Source organism: Mirounga angustirostris, unplaced genomic scaffold, assembly GCF_029215605.1.
Source record: "Mirounga angustirostris isolate CCGP_5_RB_7025 unplaced genomic scaffold, mMirAng1.0.hap1 SCAF_2, whole genome shotgun sequence".
Taxonomy (NCBI): Eukaryota; Metazoa; Chordata; class Mammalia; order Carnivora; family Phocidae; genus Mirounga; species Mirounga angustirostris.
This window is the reverse complement of record NW_026991710.1, coordinates 35014600-35041976: the sequence shown is the minus strand read 5'-3', so window position 1 is coordinate 35041976 and position 27377 is coordinate 35014600. Positions and strand designations below refer to the sequence as shown.

General features: G+C 43.6%; 1 long non-coding RNA gene and 1 pseudogene across 1 annotated transcript in view; one reads left to right on the top strand and one right to left on the bottom strand.

Annotated features, from left to right (window-relative positions):
- The first annotated feature begins 469 nt into the window (after nucleotides 1–469).
- Nucleotides 470–2039, top strand: LOC123848971 (TOM1-like protein 1; annotated as a pseudogene).
- A 1308-nt stretch (nucleotides 2040–3347) lies between these two features.
- The window catches only part of LOC129045942 (uncharacterized), a 32435-nt gene continuing 8405 nt past the window's right edge, over nucleotides 3348–27377 (bottom strand). Inside the window, exon 3 of the long non-coding RNA XR_008506447.2 lies at nucleotides 3348–3470. This is a non-coding gene — a long non-coding RNA (uncharacterized LOC129045942). The remainder of the gene's footprint in view (nucleotides 3471–27377) is intronic.

The window sequence follows — 27377 nt, the reverse complement described above, 5'->3', positions numbered from 1 at the left end:
AGGCACCTCTAGACCGCCTGCCTCAGGTGGCCGGTGGGGCTTACATCTACAGGCCTTGCAGGACTGTAACCAATGGAGAAACAGTTCCTTACCAGCTACTACCACCAGGGTACAGCAAGAAGGGCCGTCTTTCTGTGAACAAACTGTAGCAGTGCACACTCAGAAAAGTTCAACTGGAAGTTAAACTGGGACACAAATAATCTGAAGCATCTGGAACTGGCCACTCATGAGCATTCTGTGGAAGTAGGGCCCCGTGCTGAAGAACAAGATTCTAACTCTCCATTTCTTCCCAACCACTTTCCCCACCAGGGATATCTTTTGTGGCTTGATACCTAAGTAATCTTCCACAAAGACCATCTATGTTGACTGACGCCAACTACAGAATGAACAGAATCCTGCCTCTGAAACAATGTTGTATCTGTAACCTACAAATGAGGAACAGAACACCCCAAAATACAAAAAGGCTACATACGCTCGCATTCAGACTGAAGACTGGGGCCAGTTCATGCACATGTGTGACATAAATCACACTGCCCGTGGTGGACAAAAAGATGCAATGAAAGCTTTGAAGTAAAGGATTTCCAAAAAACTACAATCATAAAGAAATCCAACTTGTCTTGTCACTTATTTTTTTTTTAATTCTTATTTATTCATTTATTTGACACAGAGAGAGAGAGAGAGACAGCGAGAGAGGGAACACAAGCAGTGGGAGTGAGAGAGGGAGAAGCAGGCTTCCCGCAGAGCAGGGAGCCCGATGAGGGGCTCGATCCCAGGACCCTGGGATCATGACCTGAGCCGAAGGCAGACGCTTAATGACTGAGCCACCCAGGCGCCCTGTCTTGTCACTTATTGACATGTGCACACAAGACTGTAGCCCAAATTTCCAATCTCTGATTGTGAAGAAGGAATTCATTAAAGATAATCTAGTTAAGCTGCTGAATCCCAGATACATTCTGCCATTAGACATGCAGAATAGAATCTTAAATTTCATTAAGATTTGGTCACCGCGTTTCCCAGGAAGTATGGATGTCAGTGAAGTGAAGAAGTGTACCTTGACCTTCTTAAGGAAGGTGTTCAGTTTCCTCCCTCAGATGCTGAGGCTGAATCAGCAAGACAAGAGACTGCTCGGGTCTCATTGACTCCTATTGCACCAGCTCCTCTTTTGGTAATTATTCTCCAGAGCTCTACTATCACACTGGTCCCAAACCAGACTGGACAATTACACAGTGAATTGGATACAGTGAAAATGAATGTGAGGGTGCTGTCCACCACACTGATGCAGACCCACTGTATTCCTGGGTCTGAAAATCATGAAGACAAAGAGAGTTTGGGATGAGCACTTTGTAAGATGGGTCAGGAGATGCAGGACAGGACCATGGACCTTGCTACTCATGGTAGTGGAGACTGAAGATCTAACTGGAGCTAATTCAAGAGAACGAGGATTTAAATAATGCTATCCTTGGATGAGAGCTTTACTCAAAAACAGCAAAGGATCCTGGAGCAAAATAAGAACCAGAGGGAAGATGCCAGTAGCACCAGCGAACATTCTGTCCCATCCTGTGAGCCCCTTGACCTAAGTCCCAGCCCTTCAATGCATGGGGCCACTCTGGGAATGCTCAGCACCATGAATGCTCAGCTTTCAGACTTAAAGTCCTGCTGTAACAAACAACTTGAAACCTAGTCTTCATCCACAGGTGGATTTGTCAGCCTCGGTAAATACAGCAACACCCACGTTTACTTAAAGGACCAGCCAAAACCTCACCTGAAGTCCTACATGTGAGAGTTTTCCAGAACATTCAAATACAGTGTTACTACTATAGCCAGTTAGTCTACAGACCATTCCAGAAACACCGTCAAGCCAGAGACCATCATCCTTGCCCAGCAATCACTCAACAATGACAAAGAATGATCTCCAGCCACCCAATTACTACAAGGTAATGGAGTTTGATCCCTCAGCTCCTGCTGTCACTATAGAAGCTATGATAAAAAAAATTGATGTTTATCATCACAAAAGAGCTGTAAGTCATAGTGACTGTTGAGGTGAAAGTGGATGACTGGCACATTAGCTACATTAGAGGTGCCAATTCTCTAAAAGGTAGAGGGCACCTGGATGGCTCTGTCGGTTAAGCATCGGCCTTCGGCTCAGGTCATGATCCCAGAGTCCCGGGATTGAGTCCCGCATCAGGCTCCCTTCTCAGCAGGGAGTTTGCTTCTCCCTCTGCCCCTCACCCAACTCATGCACGCTCTCTCTCTTTCTCCCTCTCTCAAATAAATAAGTAAAATCTTAAAAAAAAAAAATGTAGATCCTGGGCAGCTTTGAAGCTCAGAAGACAAGACCTACCTGTGCATCAAAACCACAGTGGAACATTTCTCCTCTGCAATAATGAAGTTTAACAGAATAGTAACGGCTCCAGAGTAACATTAATGGTTGCTAAGCACAGCACCAGCTTTACCTCAAAAGACCTTGGTTTAACATATACTCACTTAAAACTTCAGCAGAAGAAAAATTTATTGTACTAATGCAAACCAGTTTAGTTATAGCATCTTACGGTTCACAGGCCTTCCTACATTTAGAAGAGAAGACATCACAAGCTGTGAGAAGAGCAGAGGAAGATTATTTTATTACAAAATAATAAAACTATGGAGTGCCTTCATTTAACTAAAGTTGAATGTAAAAGTCAATTTGTACTTCTTAACAGATGAACATAGAGGAAGGGAAGGAAAAAGAAAATAAGGTAAGAACAGAGAGGGAGGCAAACCATAAGAGACTCTTAACTACGGAGAACAATCTGAGAGTTGCTGGAGGGGCGAGGGCTAGGGGGATGGGCTAAGTGGGTGCGGGCATCAAGGAGGGCAGTTTTGGGATGAGCACTGGCTGTTATATGTAAGTGATGAATCACTAAATTCTACTCCTGAAACCATCACTACACTATATGTTAACTAACTTGAACTTGAATAAAACCTTGGAAGAAAAAAAAGTCAATTTGTACTTCTTTATAAATACTCTTGCTTAGAATTATCACTTGTAAAAAGCTTGATGATTGTAGTTTAAGCATATTTCAGGCACCCTGAAGAGGTCACTGGACTCTATATCAGGTTGCCTTTGATTCTTTGTGATTCTCTGTTATTCTTTAAAATGTTAAATGTTCCTTTCTTTCCCCCTTTTTACTGCAATTTAATATTTCTATTTGGTACAAAGACTAACCGGGAAACATCCAGAATAAATTGTGTTTATGTCACAAATTACAATGACAAATTACCGTTAAAACAACAACAAAAAAAATGTAGATTCGGCCCATATTCATGAAGTACAAACTTCTACTACTCCTGGTGTAAAAGAAAGTGAAGAACTGGGTTTATGTCTCAGTTCAGTTACCTCTGCGCCTTAGAGCGACACTGCAACTTCCGAGACTGCTTCTTCGCGGCACGATGAGGCTCGCCCTATCAACTCCATCTTCCTCGACGGGTTTCTAAAAGAGGCAACGAATGTGAACACACTTTATAAACCACACAGTGCTCTACAGACAGAGCTTCTAATATTTGGCACGGAGGAAGTGCTCAAAAGATCTCTGTTGAACGGATAAAAGAGTAGGATTCTAATTCCCTCACATTCCACCTGGGAGCCCCACGGCTGGCTTCCTTCCAGCACGCTGCCAGGCTGGGGCTCAGTCTAGCAGTCTGAGTAAGAAACAGGAGGACTGAGTGTGAAGCGGAGGCACACTCCGCTGTGACAAACAGCACCGCAAAAAGACAAGAATTCTGTCTCCCGAGGTCAGGGCTTTCCGCTCGCACGCCGGGAGAAGTCTCCAGAAGCCACTGCTCTCATTGCCTGGTGGCGTCTGAAAAATTGCTCTTTACCAGTGATGCCTCAACAGACATGATCTGTATGGTGACATGCTCCAACGTTCCAGTGAGCTCTTACACATGCTCTCCCTGCAAGCCGACTGGTCTTCAGGTATCCCGGAAACACTCAGAGGAGGGGGGTGCGCGGTCCCCTCCTCACTGATCTAAAATCCAAAAAGCTCTGGAAACCAAGTTTCCTCCCTACCCCATTTGGTGGTAAAACCTGACCTGAACCGACAATGCGGCTGTTTATGGTCTGTGCTTAGTCCTCCTGGTGCATTTCACTCAGTAGAAACATGACGGCGTTTGATTATCGGGTGCTACCGAGACCCCGCTGGTGGTGTTACACAGCAGACCGTGCATGCGCTGAAGGGCCCCGCCGAGGCTCTGCTATGGGACTACTGCAGATCTGTAAGGTTTGTCAAAATCTATTAAGGAGTTTCTGTGTATCAGAAACCATTCTAAATCCTTGGCATGGATTATCTGAATCAATCTTCACATAATCTAAACATCTGTCTCATTTTACAAATGAGGAAACTGAGGCACATGTAATTGCCCAAGTCACACAGCAAGTAAGTAGTGGAGCTGGGGATTGAAACCAGGCAGGCTGACTCCAGAGTCTGCCTCCTCCCTTGGCAGCAAACTCATCTTGGCAAATCCTACAGGAGTCAGCAACAGGCAAAATGAGCTGCCCCTTAGGAGACATATTCAAAATCTGGGGTGACCGTGGTATTCAGTAATTTCTACTTGTACTAATTAGGATCCTCCAGAGAAACAGAACCAGTAGGGTATGGCTGTGTGTGTGTGTGTGTGTGTGTGTGTGTAGAGAAAGAGATTTTAAGGAAGCGACTCACATATTTACGGAGGTTGGCAAATCCAAAATCCTGAAATCTGTAGGGCAGGCTGGCAGGCTAGGGAAGAGCTGATCTTGCAGCTTGAGTCTAAAGGCAGTCTGGAGGCAGAATTCCCTCTTCCTGGCAGGACTTCTGTCTTTTTCTCTGAAGGCCTTCAACTGATTGCATGAGGCCCATCATGGAGGGTGATCAGCTTTACTCAAAGTTTACGGACTTAAATGTTAATCACATCTAAAAAATACCTTCACAGGGGCGCCTGGGTGGCTCAGTTGGTTAAGCGTCTGCCTTCGGTTCAGGTCATGATCTCCAGGTCCTGGGATCGAGCCCCATGTTGGGCTCCCTGCTCAGTGGGGAGTCTGCTTCTCCCTTGCCCTCTGCCTCTCCCCCCTGCTTGTACTCCCTCTGTCTCTCTCTCTCAAATGAATAAATAAAATCTTTAAAATAAATAAACAAATACCTTCACAGCAACATCTAGAGTGGTATTTGACCAAATATTTGGGCCTAGCCAAGTTGACGCATAATATTAACCATCATGCTGCTCTTAACATTATCCAGTCTGAACTGGGTGGGTTTATGCTTAACATTATCGTTTTATGAGATTGAAAAATGAGCAACTTAGCAGACAATTCAATTTTGCCCCTGAAGAAAGAGATGCTTCTGATTGCAGGTTCCCTCTGACCCACCTCTGTGCAGACAGGGTATGGGAGTCAGTAAGATACAAGTTGGGCCCTTCACTTTCACTGCAAAAAGCTGCCTCCTGCATCTACGACATTGCATCTGTTAAGTACTGCTCAGTTCACAAATGACAGAAATCCAACTTGAACCAGATTAAGCAAGCAGAGGCTTATTATCAGGATGCTGGGACTAATGAAGATAAACAGAGCCTCTCCGTCCTCCAATGCTTAGAGTCAAGCAACTAGCAGACATTTCATTAACATCAAACAAGGAAAGGGGCAGCTAAGGAATGAAGCAGAAATTTCTGGCCTCGCCCAGCTCCTGAATGTGACCTTCAGCCCCCATGCCCTGCAGCCATTCACCACCAACCACCCCTGGCCCACGGGATGCGGGATCAGGGAGTCAAGAAAGTCCTACACTGTAACTACTTTTTCCAAATTAGGACAGAAGTGAACTGAGGGTAGATCTTTATATATCCCATCTTCCAACTGGCAGAAAAACAGAAATGGCTCCTAGGAAGGGACGGATGAGATAGGTGACACCCATGGCCCATTCTCTCTGCCAGAAATGAAGGCTTCAGGGCCCTTCAGTGACTCTAGGGCCTTGGGTGGGGGTGGGGGGTATATAATCTGGAGTGTAGGGACCCTAGCCCATGAGAATATAATCTACCCTCAGTAGGTGGAGTGAATTCTCATAAACAACATTTGACAAAATCAGATTATAGAACAGAAGATGGGTGTTCTGATAAAGATTTCTCATAGCTTCAACCACGTTTTTTCCCCATTCCCAAGGGTACAAAAAAAGAGAAAAAAAGGCTGAAAGAAAACTAAATATCTAGCCTTCAAATAACTGAGAGTGGGAAATGATGGAGTTTCAGATCCAGTAGAAGAGGCAAGGGGAATTCATTCACAACACACGAAGACAGATAAACATTTTGGAAAAGCTTCTCAGATTAAGGATAATCAAGATGAAATAAGAGGACAAGACACCATTCAAACACAGGACAGCAAAAGAGGAGGAAGAAATGCAAGGGAAGAAGGAGGGAAAGGAGGGAGACAAGGAGGGAGAGAGGGTCTGGCAGGGGAATCCAGGGATGTTTCCTAACCAGCTGCTCACACAGCAGGACCTGGGCTGGGTTTTCTCAATGCTCTGTCTCCCTCGATTCCTACCCAACTTCTGGCCAGGATTCCCTCTAGTCTTCCCACCTGTGAGGCACCCAACATCCATCTGACCAATTTCTTTCCTGCTTATGTGAACCAAAATTGAATTTTGTTGTTTAAAACCAAGAACCTAAAATAATACAGATGGTGAGCAATTAATCTATTTCAATAGAAAACTAAGATGAAGTAACTGAGGGAACCAGAGATACAAAACAGGTAGAGATGTTACAAACTCTGCCAATATATAATATACAATGAAAACAGGAGGCGGGCGAGCAGAGTGGGAATGGGAGTACTAATTTCCTCGACCTTTCCTAGCAGGGAATTAAGAGATACTAATTAAAATGGAAACATGTAGTTTTAAGAACCATAATGACTCATAATGTTTCTTGTAATCATTTCATAAATCCTAGAGTGAAACTTCAGGGAATGCAGGTGAGGAAGCTTAAGTTGGGGATAACAGACTTTACCCAAAACCTCGCAGCTGCTGCCTCCAATCACAAATTCAGCCAATGTGTCTACAAGGTGCCACGCAGGACACTAAGTGCTGGGCTTATCCTGGAGGACAACCCAACACAGTCCCTGCCTTCATCAGGCTGACAGTCTGGTGGGAGAGCTGGGCTGAAACAAGTGGACAAAGAAATAAATATGAAATTCTAACTGTGAAAAGCGTGTGAAGGAAAAGAACATACTTGACCAAGGGTGGGCAAGACCCTCTTGACAAGGGGAGTGCGACATTTAAAGAGACTTCAGGGGCGCCTGGGTGGCTCAGTCATTAAGCGTCTGCCTTCTGCTCAGGTCATGATCCCAGGGTCCTGGGATCGAGCCCCACATCGGGCTCCCTGCTCCGCGGGAAGCCTGCTTCTCCCTCTCCCGCTCCCTCTGCTTGTGTTCCCTCTCTCACTGTGTCTCTCTGTCAAATAAATAAATAAAATCTTTTAAAAAAATAAAAAAATAAAAAGAGACTTCAAAGTTGGGGGGGGGGAACAGCCTCACAAAGATGGAAGGGGGAGATAATACCAGACAGAGGGGACCGCATGTACGGCAATCCCAAGGAAGGTGTCTTAGTCCACTTGGGATACGATAACAAAAATACCACAGACTGGATGGCTTATAAATAACAGAAACTTATTTCTCACCGTTCTGGAGGTGGGGAAGCCCAAGATCAAGGTGCCAGCAGATTCGATGTCTAGCGAGTACCCGTTGGCTGGTGCAGAAGGACAGACCTTGGCATGCTGGAGAAAACTGAGATGTGATGTAAGTAAAGGGAAAGGGGGCGTGGAATGACGGTGATAAAGACGGCAGGAGTAAACAGTGCAGGGCAGGCTTGTGTGCATGTGGAATGGCATCCAGCTTTTATTCCAAGAGCAGCGGAAAGTCTCTGAATAGTCTTCATCAGGGGAATGACAGGATGACATGTGTATATGTAGCATCCACTGTGCTGTGGTCGGAAAGTGGTCTGGTGGGCCAGGAGCACAGAATGGGGAAGACAGGTTGGAGCAGTGGTCCAGGGGAGAACTGATGTTGGTTGCACTGGGTTGATGGTAGTAGAAATAGAGATGAAGACCGACTGGAACGCCATTTTGGAAGTAAAGTACAAAATCTTAGGTGATGCATCAGATGTGAGAGGTAGGGGGGAAAGAGAGAAAAATCAAGAATGACTCCCAGGTTTCCAGGGTAGGCTACTGGGTGATAACTATTTACTACAGTAAAAGCTTTGTGATACATGTTTTAAGGAGGGACTCTTAAGAATTTCAGACATTTCAGGGGTGCCTGGGTGGCTCAGTCGGTTAAGCGTCTGCCTTGGGCTCAGGTCATGATCCCAGGGTCCTGGGATTGATATCGGGCTCCTCACTCAGTGAGGAGGAGCCTGCTTCTCCCTCTCCCTCTGCCTGCCACTCCCCATCTTGTGCTCTTACTCCCACTCTCTCTCTGTCAAATAAATAAATAAAATCTTAAAAAAAAAAAAAAGAATCTCAGACATTTCATTACTAAGATACTTGTAAAACATCCAAGCGGAGATGTCAGATATGCCATTAGATCTGAAGCTCAGAAGAGAAGCTGGGATGGAATCATCATCACACAGATGCTATTTAAAAACATGAGAATGGAGAGGATCCCCAAAAAAGAGAGTGTGGAGAAAAGGGGGGACCTATGACCAATTCCTGAGACAACAGGTAGAACAGAGGAGAAGGATCTATGGGGGTAGATACAAAACAAGAAGAGAGTGGTGCCCCAGTGTGAAAGAGGAGGGGGTTTTCAACTCTGTTGACTGCTATTCCTAAGCCAAATAAAGTGAGGACTGAAGAGGGTCCATCATACTGGGCAATCAATAAAAATGATAGTATTTTTGGTGGAGATACAAAAACAAGATACAGGCAGCTCTTTTGAGAAGTCTGACAATGATGAGAAGCAGAGAAATGGAGTAATTACAAGAAAAAGATGGGATCAGGGGAGGTCTGAGGATGCTGTGTGGCCCAGCAGAAATGGGGGAGAGGAAGGGAAGGGAAGAAGAGAAGGCACAAAGGTGACACATGCAGGGAGGGTGTGACAGGAGAGAGGGCCAGGGGATGGACGCAGACACAGGACGATCTATCCGCAGACGGGATGATGGCAAGACAAAAGCGTTCCCACGTAACAGCTTCTATGTCCCAAGGAAGACAAGTTCCTCAGCTGCAAGCTAGTTGGGAGAAATGAAGAAGGGGAGGGAGGTCGGAAACACCAAGCAAGTCATAAAATGGTCGCTGGGAGAGTGGAAAGCAAGTCTATCTCAAGGCTGAGGTAGGACTGCCACACAGACAATGTGGCAATGTCCAGGGGCTCAGGTGCCAGATCAGAGAAGGCCCGTGCTTGGGGTCAAGGTCAGAACTTTGCCAGATAAATGGGACAAAAAAATGAAAGAATCGAGGGAATTCAGGATATCTCCATGACATTGACTGCAATGATCACGGAATCTGAGTGGGACCATGAGCAGAGAAGGGGCAGGAGGGAGCTGTAAGATACAGACAAAGGAGTTTGATCAGTGCACCTGAGGTCTCAGGGACACAAAGAACTGTCACAGCAGGGAACTGAGCATGACAACCCCAAGCACAGGAGGTTTCAGGTGAAGAGGGTGCCAGACTTGTGTAAGGCTCTGCGGGTTGCACACTGCACAAGAATGTATACATTCTGACAATTCTCTGGCAGATAGTACTGTTACGGAGTGAATTGTGTCCCCCTTAAATGCAAATGCTGAAGCCGTATGTCCAAATATAGTCACACTGGGGGTTAGGGCTTCAACATATGCATTTGAGGGGGACACAATCAGAGTAAAATGAAATCAAAAGGTGGGCCCTAATCCAATAGGACTGGTCTACTTACAAGAGGAGGAAGAGACACCATTGATGTGTGCACAGAGAAAAGGCCATGTGAGGACAGGTAGAAGGTGGCCATCTGCAAGCCAGGAAGAGAGGCCTCAGGAGAAACCAACCCTGCCAGCACCTTGATCTTGACCTTCCAGAGTCGAGAACTATGAGAAATTAATTTCTGTTATTTAAGCCACCCAGCTTGTGGCATTTTGTTTGCCAGCTCCAGCAAACTAATATAAACAGCGAAGTGTTCTCTGTTCTCATCGTCAGTATATTAGGAAAATCCTCTGAGAGGGAGACGTGAAACCATTTGAGGAAGGGGTTGATATTTTGTAATTTACAGGAAAATGCTATATAGGCCAACAGTGACCCTGAGAGCCACAGTGCCAGATGGTTTCTTTCATGCTACTTCATTTAATCCATACACAACTTTATAAAATAAAGGGTATTAAGATGAAGAAAAAGCAGCTCAGAGAACTTCAGTAACTTGATCAAATTAAACCACACACTGATGAGAACCTGTGCTGAAATTAGTATCCAGGTAAGCCTATGCCAAAACTCACGTTTCGTGATCTATCACACTGCCTCCAATGGTAAGTTCTGGTATAAAAAAGATGCCGCTAACATCGGTTGTGTCTTTACTCTGCCTCAGATACTCTGCTAGATGCTTTGGCCTCCAGTAGTGAAGTAGGTCTTATTGACACTATGTTAGAGATGAAGAAACTGAAGCCCAGACAGGTTAAGTGACTTGCCCAAGGCCACACAGCTTAGCAAGTTGCAACTCGTCTGTTTACTGCCCCTTTCTCGCCCTCTTCACCTCATACTCCACCACTGAATGTTCCCTCTTCTCATACGCAGCTTTTCCTAGGCGATCCATAAACACAAAAGAGCCCTTCTCCTGTTTGACACATTATTTATATCCTTTTAGTACAATCAACATTATCAAAAGTCATTTACAAAGTAAATAAGGTAGCGATTGTCTGACAATGCATTTGCTCCCCAAAAATAAATAAATGAAGATCATGTTAGAATTAAACAGCAGTTGCATTCATTGAATAAATTTCTAGCTCTTCTTGATGCATATAGTTTTTCTTTGGCTGACTTATGAATTTCACCCTAAAGATTAATTTGGCTCTCTATAAAGAGCATAAGAATTAATATTCAGCCAAGATAGGAATCTTTTTTTCATTTTCATTTTAGTGGAAATCAATCTATTAAGATATTGTTGAGTGCAATTTGTTATTTATTCCCACTTTTCTGCTCAAGTCGGGGTACTTAGAAATATCTATATAAAGACTTTTTGTCAATACTACCAAGATTTATATTGCCAAGTTACTATAACCGTTATCTCTGAGAACACTATGAATTACGCTATGTGATGTTAGATTTTATTGAACTTATGTAATAGAGGAGTGATCAATTAAAAAGAAAACAAACCTCACAATGATTTTTACCTCCAGCAGGCAGTATGTAGAAATGACTTCTGGATTGAAGAGATACAACCAAAAAACCGGATGTGGTCCTCTTCATGTTACCTAGTCTGGCTTGGAGACATTCCCATGTCTTCTTTAACACATTTCCTATGGTGGTCACTAAGCAGAATGCTGCACTTACAATACCATTTAGCCAGATCCTTAGAATTGGGATTTATGCTGGTGTCTCTCTGTGTGTCTGTCTGCCAGTCTCTCTTCTATAGTTTCCATAATAAAGTACCACAGAGTAGCTTAAACAACAGAAATGTACTGTCTCACAGTTCTAGAGGTTAGAAGTGGGAAATCAAGTTGGTGCCAGGACCATGTACCCTCTGAAGGTGCTAGAGAAGAATCCACCCCCTGCCTCTCTCCTAGCTTCTAGAGGATTACTGGCAATCTTTGGCATCCCCCGGCTTGTAAATACATCACCTAAACTCTGCCTTTGTGTTCATATGGCATTCTCTCTGTTTGCATATCTGTGTCCAAATTTTCCTTTTCTATAAAGACACCCATCTTGTTAGATTAGGGGCCCACTCCACTTCAGTGTGACGTCATCTTAACTAATTACATCTGCAAAGACCCTATTTCCAAATAAGTCATGTTCTGAGGCACTAGGAGTTAGGACTTCAACACACGCATTTTGGGTAACACAATCCAACCCATAACACTCATACTTGCTCAGTTTGTAAGCATGCTCTACTATCTTGTTATAAATAAAACTAAAAACTAATAATAATAATAATAATATATACTATGACCTTAATTCTTTCTTCCCTTTCCTAGCCAAAAGAGTAATCTCTCTATTTCTCCATCCACTTAACCCTCAAACCCACTTTACTCTGGCCTGGCACCAAACATCCTCAGCAACGTCACCAATAACTGCCTAACTTTTAAATCATCTTGTTTTTTTATATTTTATTATTAAGTAGGCTAAATGCCCAGCATGGAGCCCAGTGCGGGGCTTGAAGTCATGACCCTGAGATCAAGAGTCAGACGCTTAGCCGACTGAGCCACCCAGGAGCCCCTAAATCATCTTACTTTTTAAATCCTGATCCTGCTAAACCTCGCTGCAGCTTTTGAAATTGTGAATCCTGTCCTCCTTTGGGAACTGCATCCTCTCTTGGTATCAACGTTACTATCTTGAGATTTTCCTCTTTCCCGCTCCCAGGTGCCCTCTGCTGCATCCCCTGGAAACATCCTGGAATTCTGTTTTGATACCACCTGTCTTCTCCCAGTCATCCATCCTTGCTCCCATCATCATCCACCTCTCATTGGCTGATGGCTCCACCCCTGTCATCTAGGACACGGCTCCCCTCTGAGTTCTAGGACATCCCCAAGGACTTTACTTTCCACCTCCTTCTGTGTGTCCCAAGTCACCTACAATTCAACATACCTAAGCAGAAATCCTCCTCCTCCTCCTGTGACCTGTATCGCACCTCCTCTGAGCCAGATGCCCTGGGCAGAAATCTGGGAGCCAACCTGCCTCTTGTTAACCACTCTTACCCCCAAACAAATTCACATAGGATTCCAACACACCTTCCCCAAGAAGGCCTTGGTAATGCAATGCACAATTCAGAGCAGAGTTTAAAGCAGACTCCCTCGTAGCCTGAAAATTTGGGCTGTTCTCACAAGGACACAGGGTACACTTGAGCTGCTCAAGGCCACTCAGTGGTGTACACGGCATTGTTCCACCTGCTTTTTAGGAACCTACTCTTCCATCTGGCTCACCCCCCCAATTTCTAGCTCTCACCCCTCTGTGCTGCCTACCTGGGCTCTGGGGCCGGCTCCTCCATTAGGCACACTTCACACAGTGCCTAGGGCCACAATCCCTTCAGGAACCCACAAAAATGCTTTAATTGACATTCTTTTCAAGTCAGAAGAAAAAAATGAATGCAATCCACCAGGGTGGATTATATTCATCTATATGCCAATGCAATCATAAAGTATGATTTTTCACATTATTTTATGGAGGAAGGAGCCCACAAAGCAAAGTCCTCAGGAGACAAAGCAGCCCGCTTGGGTCTGCCTTTCCTCTCTGACTACCTTGCCAAGGGCCCTTGTTTTGGCTAAAAAGGAAAAGATAGATATTAATTCACACTGAAGCCCCAAAGCTTGGTAATTTACTGGGTAGCCATCTAAGGAAGATTTGCTTCAAACTTGTCCGAAGCCAAAAAGAAGGAAACTTTTCTTAACATTTAATGTTCTTTTTTTCTTTTAAGTATAGAAGAAACACATAAACTTTGTAGGAATTTCAGAGAATTCACAAAAGTTTAAAGACAGAAATAAAATCATCTATAATGCCAGAAATAACCACTATTAACAAGTTGATGTATTTTCTCTTGATATTCATGGGCATGTATATATATTTGTTCTTAATCAAGTGGAATTCCTTTTTTTAACTTATAATTTTGTCCTGAGCAATTTCCTATAGCACTAAATATTTATGATTTTTAATGCCATAATTAATATATTTGTACAAACATTTTTGTCCACATTTCTAATTATTTCCTTAAGACAAATACTTTAAGAGAGATTACTGCATCCAAAGCTGTAAACATTTTTAAAGTTTCTGAGGCACATTGTCAGGTTTTTTTACCAGAAATGTTACATAACCTTCTTTTCCTTGGTGCCAATTTCCCTATACCCCAAGCAAGACTGGACATTATGCTTTATAATCTCTGGGAGTCTGATATGCAAAAACTGGAATTTCTTTGTTTCAAAATGCATATATTTGATTACTTGTGACATTAAAGTATTTTTTAAAACACTTACCAAACAGTTGTTTCTTCAGTGAAATTTTGTTCAAGAACTTAAATTATGATATTGGGGTAATGATCTTTTCTACTTATAAAGGCTATTTGATAAAGATGTTAACTTTTATATGATTGTACATTTTGGTCCAAGTTTATATGCTTTTCAATTGGGTATTGTATTTTTAATTATATAGAAGTTCTTAATTAAAATTTAATAAAACAGATCAGCTGTGTTTACTTCTGTTTTCAGAATTATGCTTTAAAAGCCTTTTGCCATCCCAAGGTATTTATTTTCGTTCTAACATTTTATGGAGTTTTGCTTTTACATTAAAATCATCTCCAAATTGAATGTATTTTTGATGTAAGCAGTAAGAAAACACAGTCATTCTTTTTTCCTAAGGAATTAGAAAATTATTCAAAAATTATTTTTGAATAAAATCCATCCAGTCACTCCCTGCTTCTGTTTTCCTTTATTAAACTGGAAGCAAGTCTGCATCTTGACCTTCTCATCTGATTCATCATCTCCTGCCTCATTCCTGGCCGAGTACTGTTTTAGTATTTGTAAACTTACAATGTGTTTTAAAAATATACTGGGCTGGGACCCCATTTTTTGAAATCTTGTTGGTTACCCTTGTACTTTTTTTTCTTTCAGATGAAGGGAGAGGAACAGAGTGATGGAGAGAGACAGAGAGAGAACAAGAAGGTAGAGAGTGGGCATGGAAGATGATCTGAGGCTATTTTAGTTACTCCTCAGCCTGACTGACCCCCCCCACGAAGAAATTCAGTTTCCATCAACATTCAATGAATACATTATGACCTAGGCACAGTCACATAAACTGTCAGTTCCCTCCTCTTTAGTGTCAATATCTAACTTTAATCAATTCATTTTTTTTAACCTTTAAGACCCAAAATAATATAGACAAGGCTTTCCTATCTTCCGGACTAAGAAATAAGGTGATTAGAGCAGTGAACATCCTAATGACCGATATTCCAAGATTTCTTGATTTCTTGAGGAGAAAGACTTAGACAAACCTATCTCCGTAACAGGGATTCACATCCCAGGACGTACTATGCTGACAAGCACCACTAATATTATTTCATGGATATCAAAGTTCTGAGGTTTTATTATGTCATGTTTTCGACAGTCTATTTCAGATGGTAAATACCCATCTGCTCCCAAACCACACAAATGCTGATAAGTTCAAGTACCATAACCCAGAGCATTAGGAACAGTTTCTATGTGATCACCAGATGATGGGCTCAAGTAAAGATAGGTTTTCACAGAAGGCACAGAGAATGTCAAATTTCTCTCTCTACCACCTAGATCTGGACTCCATCTTAAACATTCCATGTACAGCAAGCAGTAAAAGGGCCGGCCTCGTGGCCAACAGATCCACCTCCCAAGATCACCTCTACTATCCCTTTGCTTTATGATGCCAGGTCGATCACTTTACTTTCTGTGATTCAGTTTCCTTATTTATTAAATGGATAAAATAATGCCAGGTTTTGGGTGGGTTGTGGGGATCAAAGGGGTTAATGCATGCAAAATACTCAAAATGGAGCCTAGCGGGGGCAGGCTTCCTATAAATAATGATATATTTTACCGGGGTTTTGAAGTTTAAAGGATTTGTCTTTTTAAATCAATCATATTAAATCACAGGCCCTAGAACATTGTTGTCGCTCAATAAATGTCAGGCAACAAGTTAATAAGGAAGTATCTCTCCAGCATAATGAATTTAAAAATTCCTGAAAACTTCTTAGAATATCATTTTTTAAATTTAAATATTATATACACTTTCCTACTCGCCAATGTAATATAAAGGGAAAGATGAAAAAATGACCAATTCCATTATGTATGATATTAATTTACAGTGTATGTTTTTAAATCTGTTTTGCACTATACAGACATTCGCCACCTTGACTACACATGTTCCTAAAGATGGATGTGAACAATCCACCCATTTTGAACAGACTTCTATTCCCACACATTTACAAGGTATTATAAATTCTCTAAATCATCCTTATTTTTGGGGCACCTGGCAGGCTCAGTTAGTAGTGCAAGCGACTCTTGAGCTTGGGGTCATGAGTTCAAGCCCCATGTAGGGCATGGAGCCTACTAAAAAATAATAATAGGGGCACCTGGGTGGCTCAGTCATTAAGCGTCTGCCTTCGGCTCAGGTCATGGTCCCAGGGTCCTGGGATTGAGCCCCGCATCGGGCTCCCTGCTCGGCGGGAAGCCTCCTTCTCCCTCTCCCACTCCCTCTGCTTGTGTTCCCTCTCTCACTGTCTCTCTGTCAAATAAATAAATAAAATCTTTAAAAATAATAAAAATAAATACATAAAATATTTTAAAAATTAAAAAAAAAAATTTTTTTAATCTGTCCAGAAGCCAAATATGTAAAATAGGTCAAAGTGAAGTTGGCCTGGATGAAAGGAGGTAGGAGACCTAGAGCCCTTGTAGGAGCAACCATTCCCAGCCCAACGACCAAGGTCTTTGCCACCCCCAAAGTCTCTTGAATAAAACCTAAGTCAGATCATGTCATAGATGATGTTCCAGACCCTCCAATGGCTGCCATTCACACAGAGAAAACCCAAAGTCTACACCTTGCCTAACTTGTTCTGGTCTCTGACCCCCACTCGGTCTTTTATGCCCTACGACATTTTCCTTCTCTGCTCAACCCACGTCCCTCCCCCACCACCATCTTGTTGCCCCACTCCACCACTGCCACGGTCCTTACTAATCCTTGGACAAGCCAAACATACTTGCTCCGCAGCTCCTTAGCATTTGCTGTTCCCTCCGTGGAAGATGCTGCAAAGCCACGTGGTCCCTCCCCTTCTTTCTTGCAGATCTTTGCTCAAATGTTATCTGCTCAGAGAGGTCTTGCTGGCCGCCCTGTGCAAACCAGCACGCCCCCACCCATGTCACTCTCTATCGCCTGTCATTTTTCCTTCTTGGCACTGATATTATTAACACAGTCCTCTATTTAGGTATGTGCTTTTTTATTGCCTGTGTCTCTCAATTAAACGCGAGCCCGCGAGGATAGGAAATTCATTCGGTTCACCACCAGTTCATGAAACAGCACCTGACACATGGTAGGTGCTCGGTAAACAGGCGCTGATTGAAGGAACGGATGAGATACGTACGCACGGCTCACAAGGCAGCTTTAAACCTCTCCAGTGTGCAAGTCAATGTACTCCTAAGCAAAAACGGGAACACTGTCACACTGGCATAAATAGGGGGCACTGGCGGTGCCGCATGCATGACACCCAAAAGTACCAGTTGTTTTGACATCCCTATTCTGTGTCTTAGGCTTAGATTCTAAAGAAACAGAGATGGGCTTGTGAACGGTAGAAAAGAGTCCCCTGAAAGCAGACCATTGTCCCTCACAAGCCCGTGGCCCATGATGTGTGAACAATGAACTAGGTCCCAAGGTCTCCACACAAAGGGGATCCCTGGCTTCTTGCTTTTACCCACTCCCTGCCAGAAAAATCATGTCCGTTTCGGCCTTAATTCTGCTTCTCATCAAGCGCCATCAGCAAGGCCTAATGTCCCAGGTCTCAATACTGAAATCCTTGTTGCACTTTTCGTAGGCACTATTTTTGTCTTCAGCTGTGCCTCAGGATCCAGGGATTTCCCTTACATGTGTTTCTAGGGGCTTTCCATGGGCTGACTCAGCCTACCGAAGCACCAAGCTGATGACTACTTTGAAAACACACCTAGAAACCATGAAACTCCGTGGCTTAAGCACAGGACTAGCTTCAGGAACGATTTAAATAAACAAAATTGGACCCAAAAAATTGCTCAACCAGATTTCTGGTATTCTCATTAATGTCCACTTAACACTGGTATTATCAGAGTAGAGGCAGATGCAAAGAAATGTGGCCCAAGTCACAGGGAATAAGAAGGGTTATTTTGGACATTACTACAACCCATGTTTAAACTGGACTTAACATGCCACAGGCAGCCATTTTATTATTGATAAATTAAAACTTTATGTATGTACAGATCCCTGAAACCTTGATCTTAAGAAATTTTGGGTTGTTTTTTTCCCCCCTCTGCCTGGAACATTCTTCTCCTCTTTACTCCTAAATAACTCCTACCCACATCTCACCTCTCAGCTTCCCTCACTATTAGTCCCTTGGAGAGGCTGTCCCTGACTCTTTTCCCACACCCCTGCAGGCCATCCCACTGCCCCCCTCTCATAAAGTCTCAGAAAACCTGGACTTTTCCTTTAATGCTCTTAACGTATCTGTAATCAATGTGCATTTACCTGTTTAATATCTGCCTCTCTTACAGACTACAGGTGAGCAACATGTGGGCAGGAGTCATGTTTGTATTGTTCACTGATGTGTCCCCAACACCTAGCATGGACTAAGTGCTTGGTGCATCTGGGGAATAAAGGAATGAAACACAACCTGAACTATGTGTTGAAATAGCCACAGATACTTGCAGCAGGCCTGCTTTATTAAAGCAACAAGTTTCCCTATGCAAAACAAACAAACAAACAAACAAACAGCGCAGTGATCCTTTGGAGCAAGATGTGGATCATTTTCTCAAGGCTTGCATTCCCAAACCTCCCTAATGAGATCATTCAAATCCTTTCAGGTACACCTACAGGGTCAGGAAGCTCATGGAAAGTTGGACTTGAGTTCTGATCAAAATTGGACCTTAAAATTTCCTGAAACATTAGTAGGAATGGTACAAGTCGGGCCAACCATCATTCCAAAGCGTCAAGCGGACATTAAGCAAACAGCAACCAAAAAGAAAAACCCAGGCAGTGGTTTTCAATGCCAAATGCAGCAGCATCCTTGGCACTGGGCCATTCCTCCCCCTCTCAGAGGTGAGAAGCCCCTGGGCACCCCGAGAACTAGCAGCCGTCAGAACCTCAGGAGGCAGCTGCTCCCGGGGGGACATCAGCGCCACCGATGAAGGGGAGAGTCCCCGAGCGGTGTCTTTGGCACTGTGTATCAACTAAGAAGAGCTGCAGCAGGGCAAAGTGTGATGGACACCAAGTGGTGTCTATATCTGATCTCTACGTTGTGGGCCTCATCTTTGAGGACTCCAAGCAATATTTACTAGGTGAGGTGTTTTCAGGGCAAGAGACTCTACAGCATCAGAGTAAGAGCAGGAAATCTAAATTGATGCTGCTTTGACTTCATTTGTATCTGCAAGGTGCTCTGCTCTGTAACCTTTGAGTAATACCACTGCACCTCAGGCAGAAGGAAAAGAGAAGAAAGTTCAGAACACTATGAGTAGGAGGTGAGGGGATCCTGGCATTAAAAAAAAAAAAAAAAATCCCCTCCTCGGAGAGAGAGACAGCATTAGAATCACCACCATGGGCTGCCAATGTTACAAAGGAGAAGAAACTGATGGGTGAATGCCAAGGCAGCAAGCAAACACAGCATGACAATGATGCCCAGAATGTCAAAAGCTTGGAAGTTTTCCTAATCCTTGTTTAATCTCCATGGGAGGTTTTTTTTTTTTTTCATAGAAACGCATCTTTAATTTCATAATGAAAATCAAGAGGCAAATAGATTTGAGTTTATAGCCAACTTACAAAAATGTATCTATTCCATTAATGACTGGACAACGTACTTATAAAAAGAAGGGGGTTCCAGGCGGTGATCATTCAGCCTATGAGGAAACTGCCTTCAATTCATTCATTCAACAAATATTTAGTGAGCCAGGCATCGTTATAGGGGCTGGGAATATTGCAGTGAACAAAACTTTGCCTTCATAGAGTTTGCATCCTAGTAGGGAGAAGCAGACCATAAACAAAGGAAGTAAGTAGGAAAAAGTATTAGTTCGAAAGACTTGGGAGAAAAAACAGAGAGAAGGCTAGTGAGCATGGGAGCCGGGCAGGGCCTGTCTCACGAGAAGGTGAGATTGTGGTCTCACTCAGGGCATGCTTACTCAAGCTGAGAATATGATCACAGACTTGAGAAAGCTGAAGGGGCAGGTCGTGTGGATGGGGGCGGGGAGGGGGAGGGGAAGTTCCAGGTAGAGGAAACAGCAAGCAGAAAGACCCCGGGATGGGGCTGCTCCTCAAGTGTCCCAGAAACAGCAAGGCTGGTGTGGACGGAGTGTGCTGGTGATGGGAGGTGCGATCAAGAGGCATGGCACAAGAGGAGCAGATAAGAAGGCCTTTGCAGGCCTGGCGTGGACTTTGGTGTGAGCGAGAGGGGAAAGTACAGCAGATCTGAGCAAAGCAATGACATGACCCGACTTCCCTTTAAAAAGCATGACTCTGGCAGCAGCATTCAGGTGCTAGACATATTTGACCTGAAGCCTCCGAAAAAGAGTAAGACTTAAGCTTCAAGGGTTCCACCCACCAACTCAACTCCAATATTCCCACTGAAATGCCCAAAACTGGGCTGAGGGGTTATTTTGCAAAAATGCAGAAAACAGCAATCCTGTCCTTTTAAACCTAGCACAGAGATGCACAGGGTAGTACAGGATGGAACAGAGTTGCCTCTCCACACCAAGTCAGGTCATACACATGCCCACGTCCACAGCTCCTGGACCACACTTAGAACTCCGTTCCAGCCCAGTCAGACACTTGGGGGTACCGTGGATGAAGGAAACATGAGGAGAGGAAAAAAAGAAGAAACCAAAGGACTCTATCTGACCCAAAGCCTAAATTCAGTCTTGAGGAAAGAACCACATGCTTTGACGTAGACGGGCCAGGTCCAAAGATGCAGAGGAGATCCCGCAGGACCAGTCAAGACGGTCCTTGGCTTCCTGTAGGATAGAACTCACCAAAAGGAAGTAAAATCAGAGTTTACTGAATGGCATTAAGTGAAAGATTATAACAGACCAAGTGTCTGAGAGACTCAGAAAGGAGAGGAGAGTAAGTCTTGCCGTTGCTTGGGGCTAAGGGTTTATATTAGAAAGGGGTCCGCGGTATGTGTTTCTTCAGGAATCCAGGGCAGGGTCTGATCAAAGGTGAGTGACAGGTAAATAATGTGTTATTTCATAAATCATCGAAAGTAGGGGGTATTGATGCCGTGTTGGCCAAGGTTTGTTCAAAGCTAATGTCCTGGACCATGTTTGGGATCCAGTTCTTCTTAGATGTCATCAGGGGCTTGGGGGCCTAGGACAAAACTCAGGGAATGATTCACTTTCTTGCTTCCCCCTTGGGGTGGGAACATAGCTGCTTTAGTTTACTGAGATGCAAGGTAAAATACAGAACATGGGTAAATGGTGCCTAGCAGGGAAACAGCAGAGACGGAGTCTTTCTAAAAATGGAGTCCCTTCAGTTTCCCTATCTCAGTTTGAGGGTGACCTCTGGTCCTAGAGATTCCAGGATAGTCATGGTTTCACATATGGTATCCCACTGGCCCCACAAACCAGTCCCTGGAGAACTGGAAGTCCCTGGAGAACTTCCCACAAAACTGCAAACAGAAAACATCAGGTGTCTCTGTCACAGAGAGAAGAAAGGAAGGCTGGAAGAAAGGAGCTCTACCCAGGGGAACTAAGTCTCAGGAGTGAGGAGGAAGGCAAGCGGGAGGTTCAGGATGTGCACAGTGGCTGAGTCCTTGGCTGGGGCCACTAATCTCTGCTTGGCTCCTGGGTTCATAATCCTGATTAAATGAGATGCTGGCCATATACCAGGGCACCCAGAGAGGCCGATCCTCTTCCCTCCCCCCTGAGTCATCCTATCACTTTCTAGGAAGGCAGGAGGAGAAAAGCAGGCAGGCTTTAGACAAGTTGCATGATGGGATTCCATTTCTGCTCAACATGCACACAAACACACAGGCACAAACTGACACAGAACCTCCAGAAGAATGTAAGTCAAGCACTGACAGTCATCTCTGGACTGCGGTATTACGGGCTGTGCTTTTGTTGTTGTTCATCTGTATTTTTTCCCTTTTCCACAATGAACGCGGATTACTCATATTTTTCTAGAGGCAGAGAAGGGCATATTAGATTGTAGGAAGGCTTCCAACACAAATGGTTCACATGAAAAAGAAAGTCTCTGACACACGGGAAGCTAATGTAACATTGTGGGTCAACTACTCTCAAATAAAAAAATTTTTTTTTTTTTTAAAGAAAAGTCAGTCCCTAAAAAGTGAATGTTTTGTCATCTAACCTACATCCTCCTGGGCATGCCTGGAAGTAGCTCCTGAATCACTAGTCCATGGAGCCCACTATGGGTTTGGGGATATATGGCCAGCACATCATGCCACCATAAAAAGACTGGCCTAAGGATGGCACAGACACGACACATCAGAGTAGGACTTCTAAGCCTCCTCAAAGAAATGTGCCCCACCCCTGCTCTTGTTTAATTTTAAGCTTGCCAGTCAAGCCACTTCATATCAACTGACTGCATTTTGGATGGGACTCACTACCGGAGAAAGAATTCCTTGCTATCCCTGTCAAGCAGGATATGAAAAAAGGCTGAGGACTGTGATTGGTGCATTTTGGTTTCCTTTTCCTTTTTACAAACTGGGAGCTTTTACCTGCGTTTATCCTTTTACCTCCATTTAATAACGGAGGGTATTTTGGAGACTGATAGTCGTAGGTTGCCAGACCGTAAAGAGCCATACTTGAACCTGACCCAGAGGAAAAGGGATTACCCAGAAATGCTACCCTTGGAACTAGATGTAATAATTGGCTGTGACATTAAGTTGTTTCTCTTGATAGGGAGTTTATGAGCATATTTTGGTTGAACACGGGATAGTTATGATAAATGAAGACATTCTTGGGATTTTATGATATGCATGTCACAGGTAGCTAAAGGATTGACTGTCTTGGACTCCAGTGACAATGATCTCATCCCTCTCCTCCTCCTGAGAACACACACTCTGCCTCTGGCCACAGTAGTAAGCAGCCAGACCCAGATCAACCAATATCCGTTCTTTGGCAACAGAGACTGATTGGTCCAAGGGGTGGGCATATATCCCAAAGCAGAGTGGATCAATGTCCCAGCCTGGGATTTATACACAAGCACCGGAAACAAAGAAGTTCTTTTCGCTACTACACCGGGTACTACACTGAGGCTGAGGGTGGTGGGCAGATGGGGCATCTTCAGTTGGGATAAATGAGGACAACTCACAAAGAGAAACTGAGACATGCAGGGATGAGCAGGGGATGGGGAGGGAAGAGTCCTGCCAGCACCAAGTCCTTGGTTCCAGCTGCTACAACCTTGTTGCTTTGGTGAACCTGTTATCCCCATAACCTTCACGCCTGCATCAGTCAACAAGGCCCTTTGCTTCTTCTGTGGGCCTGAGCTGGGTTTACTGGTAACACTTCTACCCTGGGATTCAGTTACAATAACTGCTATCAAAGAAGCACTGAATGATGTGTTTTGGTCATATATAAAAGAAACCTAACTAGTTTGTTTTTCATTCAAATCCATGCTGATCTTCCATAGTCCCTTGTTCTTAGTCTACTTTCAATTGGTGTTAAAAGGCTTCAGGATTACAAGAAGACATCAAATAAAGGACGTAAACATCTTGTCACTGGCCACCCATTTCAACATTTCTCACAGCAACACCTGTTGGTAAGATAGACTGTTTCCTCTATGGAATCCCCTAGCAACTGAACGTGAAACAAGAAACCAGCCACAGGAAGGGGGTCCTCGGCATCATGGGGCAGCTGGGGTGGTGAGCCAGGACGCTCAAGGCTCAGATGCGAACAGTGTTTCCTGCACTACCTCAAAGACCCAGCACCTAACAGGAGTGCAACCCTGACAAATATGCAGAGTGTAGTCTCTCACCATAGGAATTACCAAAGAAGCTAAAAACAGAAACACGCACTGCATAATCTCTAACCTCAGGGGACAAGAAAAACAGAGAATTGCTGTGTCAATCTCATTTCCTTGTTAGGCGCATTATCATAAGTGAGGGCCTTTCGTTCTGAATGCTACACTTCACTAACATTTACCCGACTCCGGCTTCTGAAATATTGAATTCCATAGTAATTCTATTTTTTGCTTTGGATCTTTACTGTTTTGCTCATTTATCCATAAACATGAGCTACTGAACTGAGTTGAAATTAAATAGCTAAGGTTAGAACCTGAGGCCATCCAGATAGGACTAAACCAGTAGCCCAAGACAGGAGACCTCACTGTTGAAGTGAGTAAGAATAATAAATTTAAAATTTCTATCTTTGGATACCTCCATGTAAAGTGACTTGATGATGGTCCATCTCTTGATTTATCTTGATGCTCTGGTTTAGGAAGGGAAGAGATTTATAGGACACAGGGATTTTCCTGAGTTCTCATAATGTGAATTTTCTAAATCCTACCCTTTTGTCAAAATACTCTCTTACACAGTGGTTCCATGATGGGGAATTGCTAGAACCACCCTAAAAACAGTCCATCCAGATAGGACTAAACCAGTAGCCCAAGACAGGAGACCTCACTGTTGAAGTGAGTAAGAATAATAAATTTAAAATTTCTATCTTTGGATACCTCCATGTAAAGTGACTTGATGATGGTCCATCTCTTGATTTATCTTGATGCTCTGGTTTAGGAAGGGAAGAGATTTATAGGACACAGGGATTTTCCTGAGTTCTCATAATGTGAATTTTCTAAATCCTACCCTTTTGTCAAAATACTCTCTTACACAGTGGTTCCATGATGGGGAATTGCTAGAACCACCCTAAAAACAGTACTTTGTATCACTTGACTAATTTTGAAAGTAGCTCATTCAACCAGTTTTGGCAACTGAACTATTTCCTGAAATCCAGAATAACAAAGATTTGAGAATGAGACAGGGACCAAATGGGAGACTTAAAAACAAGTCACAGTGCATTGTAGGGTGTCTTCCATTTACTGAAACATTACCAGTGGACGGAAAGGAGAGCTAGAGTACATCTGAGCTGGGGGCTGCCCACTGATGCAGGGCCTCGGGCTTGGGGCTGCTGGGAAATATGGCCTCCTCCATCTGCCCAGCCAGCCGACCAGGGAGTTCAGTGTGGTTTTCCAGGGTTCAGAATTGAGGGAAATGGGACTCAGAGGTATGCCTAATCTGCCCAGAGGCAACAACTTGACCATCCTCTCAGAGCCAATAAGTGGTGGAACCTAAACTTGGGTCCAGCGGTGCTGGTTTGAACGTCTAGGCTCTTCACAGTTTTAGAGTGAGGCCAGCAGACTAGCCTAAGCCACAAAGATCCCTCCCACAGGCAGCTGTCTGGGATTAAGATCTACACAAAGGATTTCATTTGATTTTATCTAATGATGATGAAGACAATGATAAGAACTAAGATTTACTGAGTGTTTTCTCCATGCCAGATTCTATTTATGTGCCATGTATTTATTCCTTGAACAATGTTGCCAAGTGGGTACTATTATTATCCCCATTTTATAAACAGGGAAACCAAGATACTGAAGGCTAACTGGTACAAGGACAGAGAACTGTTAAATGGAAGAGCCAAGATAAAGCCCAAGTGACTAGCTCCAGAGTTCATGCTCCTAACTTCTACGTTCTCCAGCTTCTAAGACACACGGATAATGGAGTTAGCGCAGCCTACAACTTCCTAATTCTACATTGTGCCACTCAGACTTCTTTTTCAGAATAACACTCGTGCTACCCTTTTATTGGCGAAAATGAGACCCCTGGAACACGGAGCAGCTTACAAGTTCCTCGGGGAAAAAAAATTGGATCTCTTTCAACTTGACCCCATTAAAAAAAAAAAAAAAAAATCTACACTTGAAACCGTATCTATGTTCTTGGAAATCCCAAACACCTATGATCAGTGTCAATGGGCTGAAAACAAATGCCCCCAGAGGTTCAACACGGGTGGTCTGCTAGGCAGGAGTCACACCCCTGCATCTGCTCTTATCTTCTGGATTCGTAAATGACCTTTTTCTTGAGAAGCCTGGAATCCCAGTTGGAGGAGGAAAAAAAAAATACAGAACAAAACCACTGAGCTCTTTCATTAAAGGGAAAGTAACAGCTAAGTAACAGCTGCTGTCATGCATATTACAGAAAATACATTACTTGCTTTACAGAGCAGACTGTGTTGCAAGTCAAGTCAACTCATTGTTTGCACAGGTGTATCTGTCCGTGAACAAACAAGTCCAGATCAATCCTCCTAAATTTCACCAACTAGAAAAGAGAGATAGTAAAGTATAAAACTGACTTTTGACGTTCGAGATTGTCTTCCTTTGTCATTTCGTTTTTCCCTTACAATTCCAAAGAAGGCTTTTTCCTTGATTTAGGGGAACATTTTTATCCCACAGAAATGGTTTTTATCAAAGGTTGAAAGAGGGCTATTAGTTTGCTCTCCAAGAGAGCAGTTGGCTCTAGTCTACTCAGCATCCCTTCCTTAGGGAAGCACTTCCTGATGTGCGGTTCTGGGGGGGCCCTGTGATCCAGACCCAGAATATAACAGAACTCTCTCTCCCAAGCAATAAAAGACAAGTCCAGGGATAGCATGTGACAGTTTTTCCTGTTGTGGATTTCAAGCTGGGAAGATGACACTTTGTGTGTGCTGGATGCCATCTTTCCAGCAACATGGAGAGATGAGTAGGGTGGAGAGAGAGAAAATTCTGGAATCAGTGAGCCCTTTTCTAATCTCAAAGACTCTAATTCCTACAGTCTTTTCTTCCTTCCTGTGAGATACCTTAGCATCCTTCTGAGTTGAATGAGCCAATAAATATCCCCTTTGTGCTCATCTGGTTTGAGTGGATTTCTGTCTCTTGCAACCAAAAGAGTCATATAATATAAGACTAAAAGTTTAAGTCACTGCCTTGACCTCTCCCAGAAGGTGCCTGCCTGAGCTGAATGTATTTCCCTCTCTTACAGAGTACTGAGTTTCTGTTATACCCGATAAACCTGTCGTCTTGCTAGTTTGAATCATCTCCTGATTTTAATCCATTTCTTTCTTTTTCACGCCCCACTTAGCCTGGACTTCAGGCCAATGTGATTACCCTCTAACTGCAGTAACTTAGTCTGTCTTTGGGAAGACGGCAACATACCCTGCTTGCTCATAAAGAGACTTTTAAAGAAGAGATTTTTAAAACACCAAGGCCAAGGTCTTGCCCCAGAGATCCTGTTTTAATTGGTCTGGGGAAGGGCCTGGGCATCAGTATTTTTCTCAAAATTCTCCCAACCAAGGTTAAGTCAGCCAAGATTAAATTTGGCTGACTAAAAATATATTTATACATGTTTTTGATGATTTTTATGTTTGATTCAACTAGAATAACTTGTGCTCTGACTATGCCAGGGAGTTGGAAAAGGCACGGATGTTTTAGCCCTGTGTAACTCTCCCTCGGTATCTCCTGCGCTGTGCTTAAAGCACAGTGGACATCTCCAAGGATAG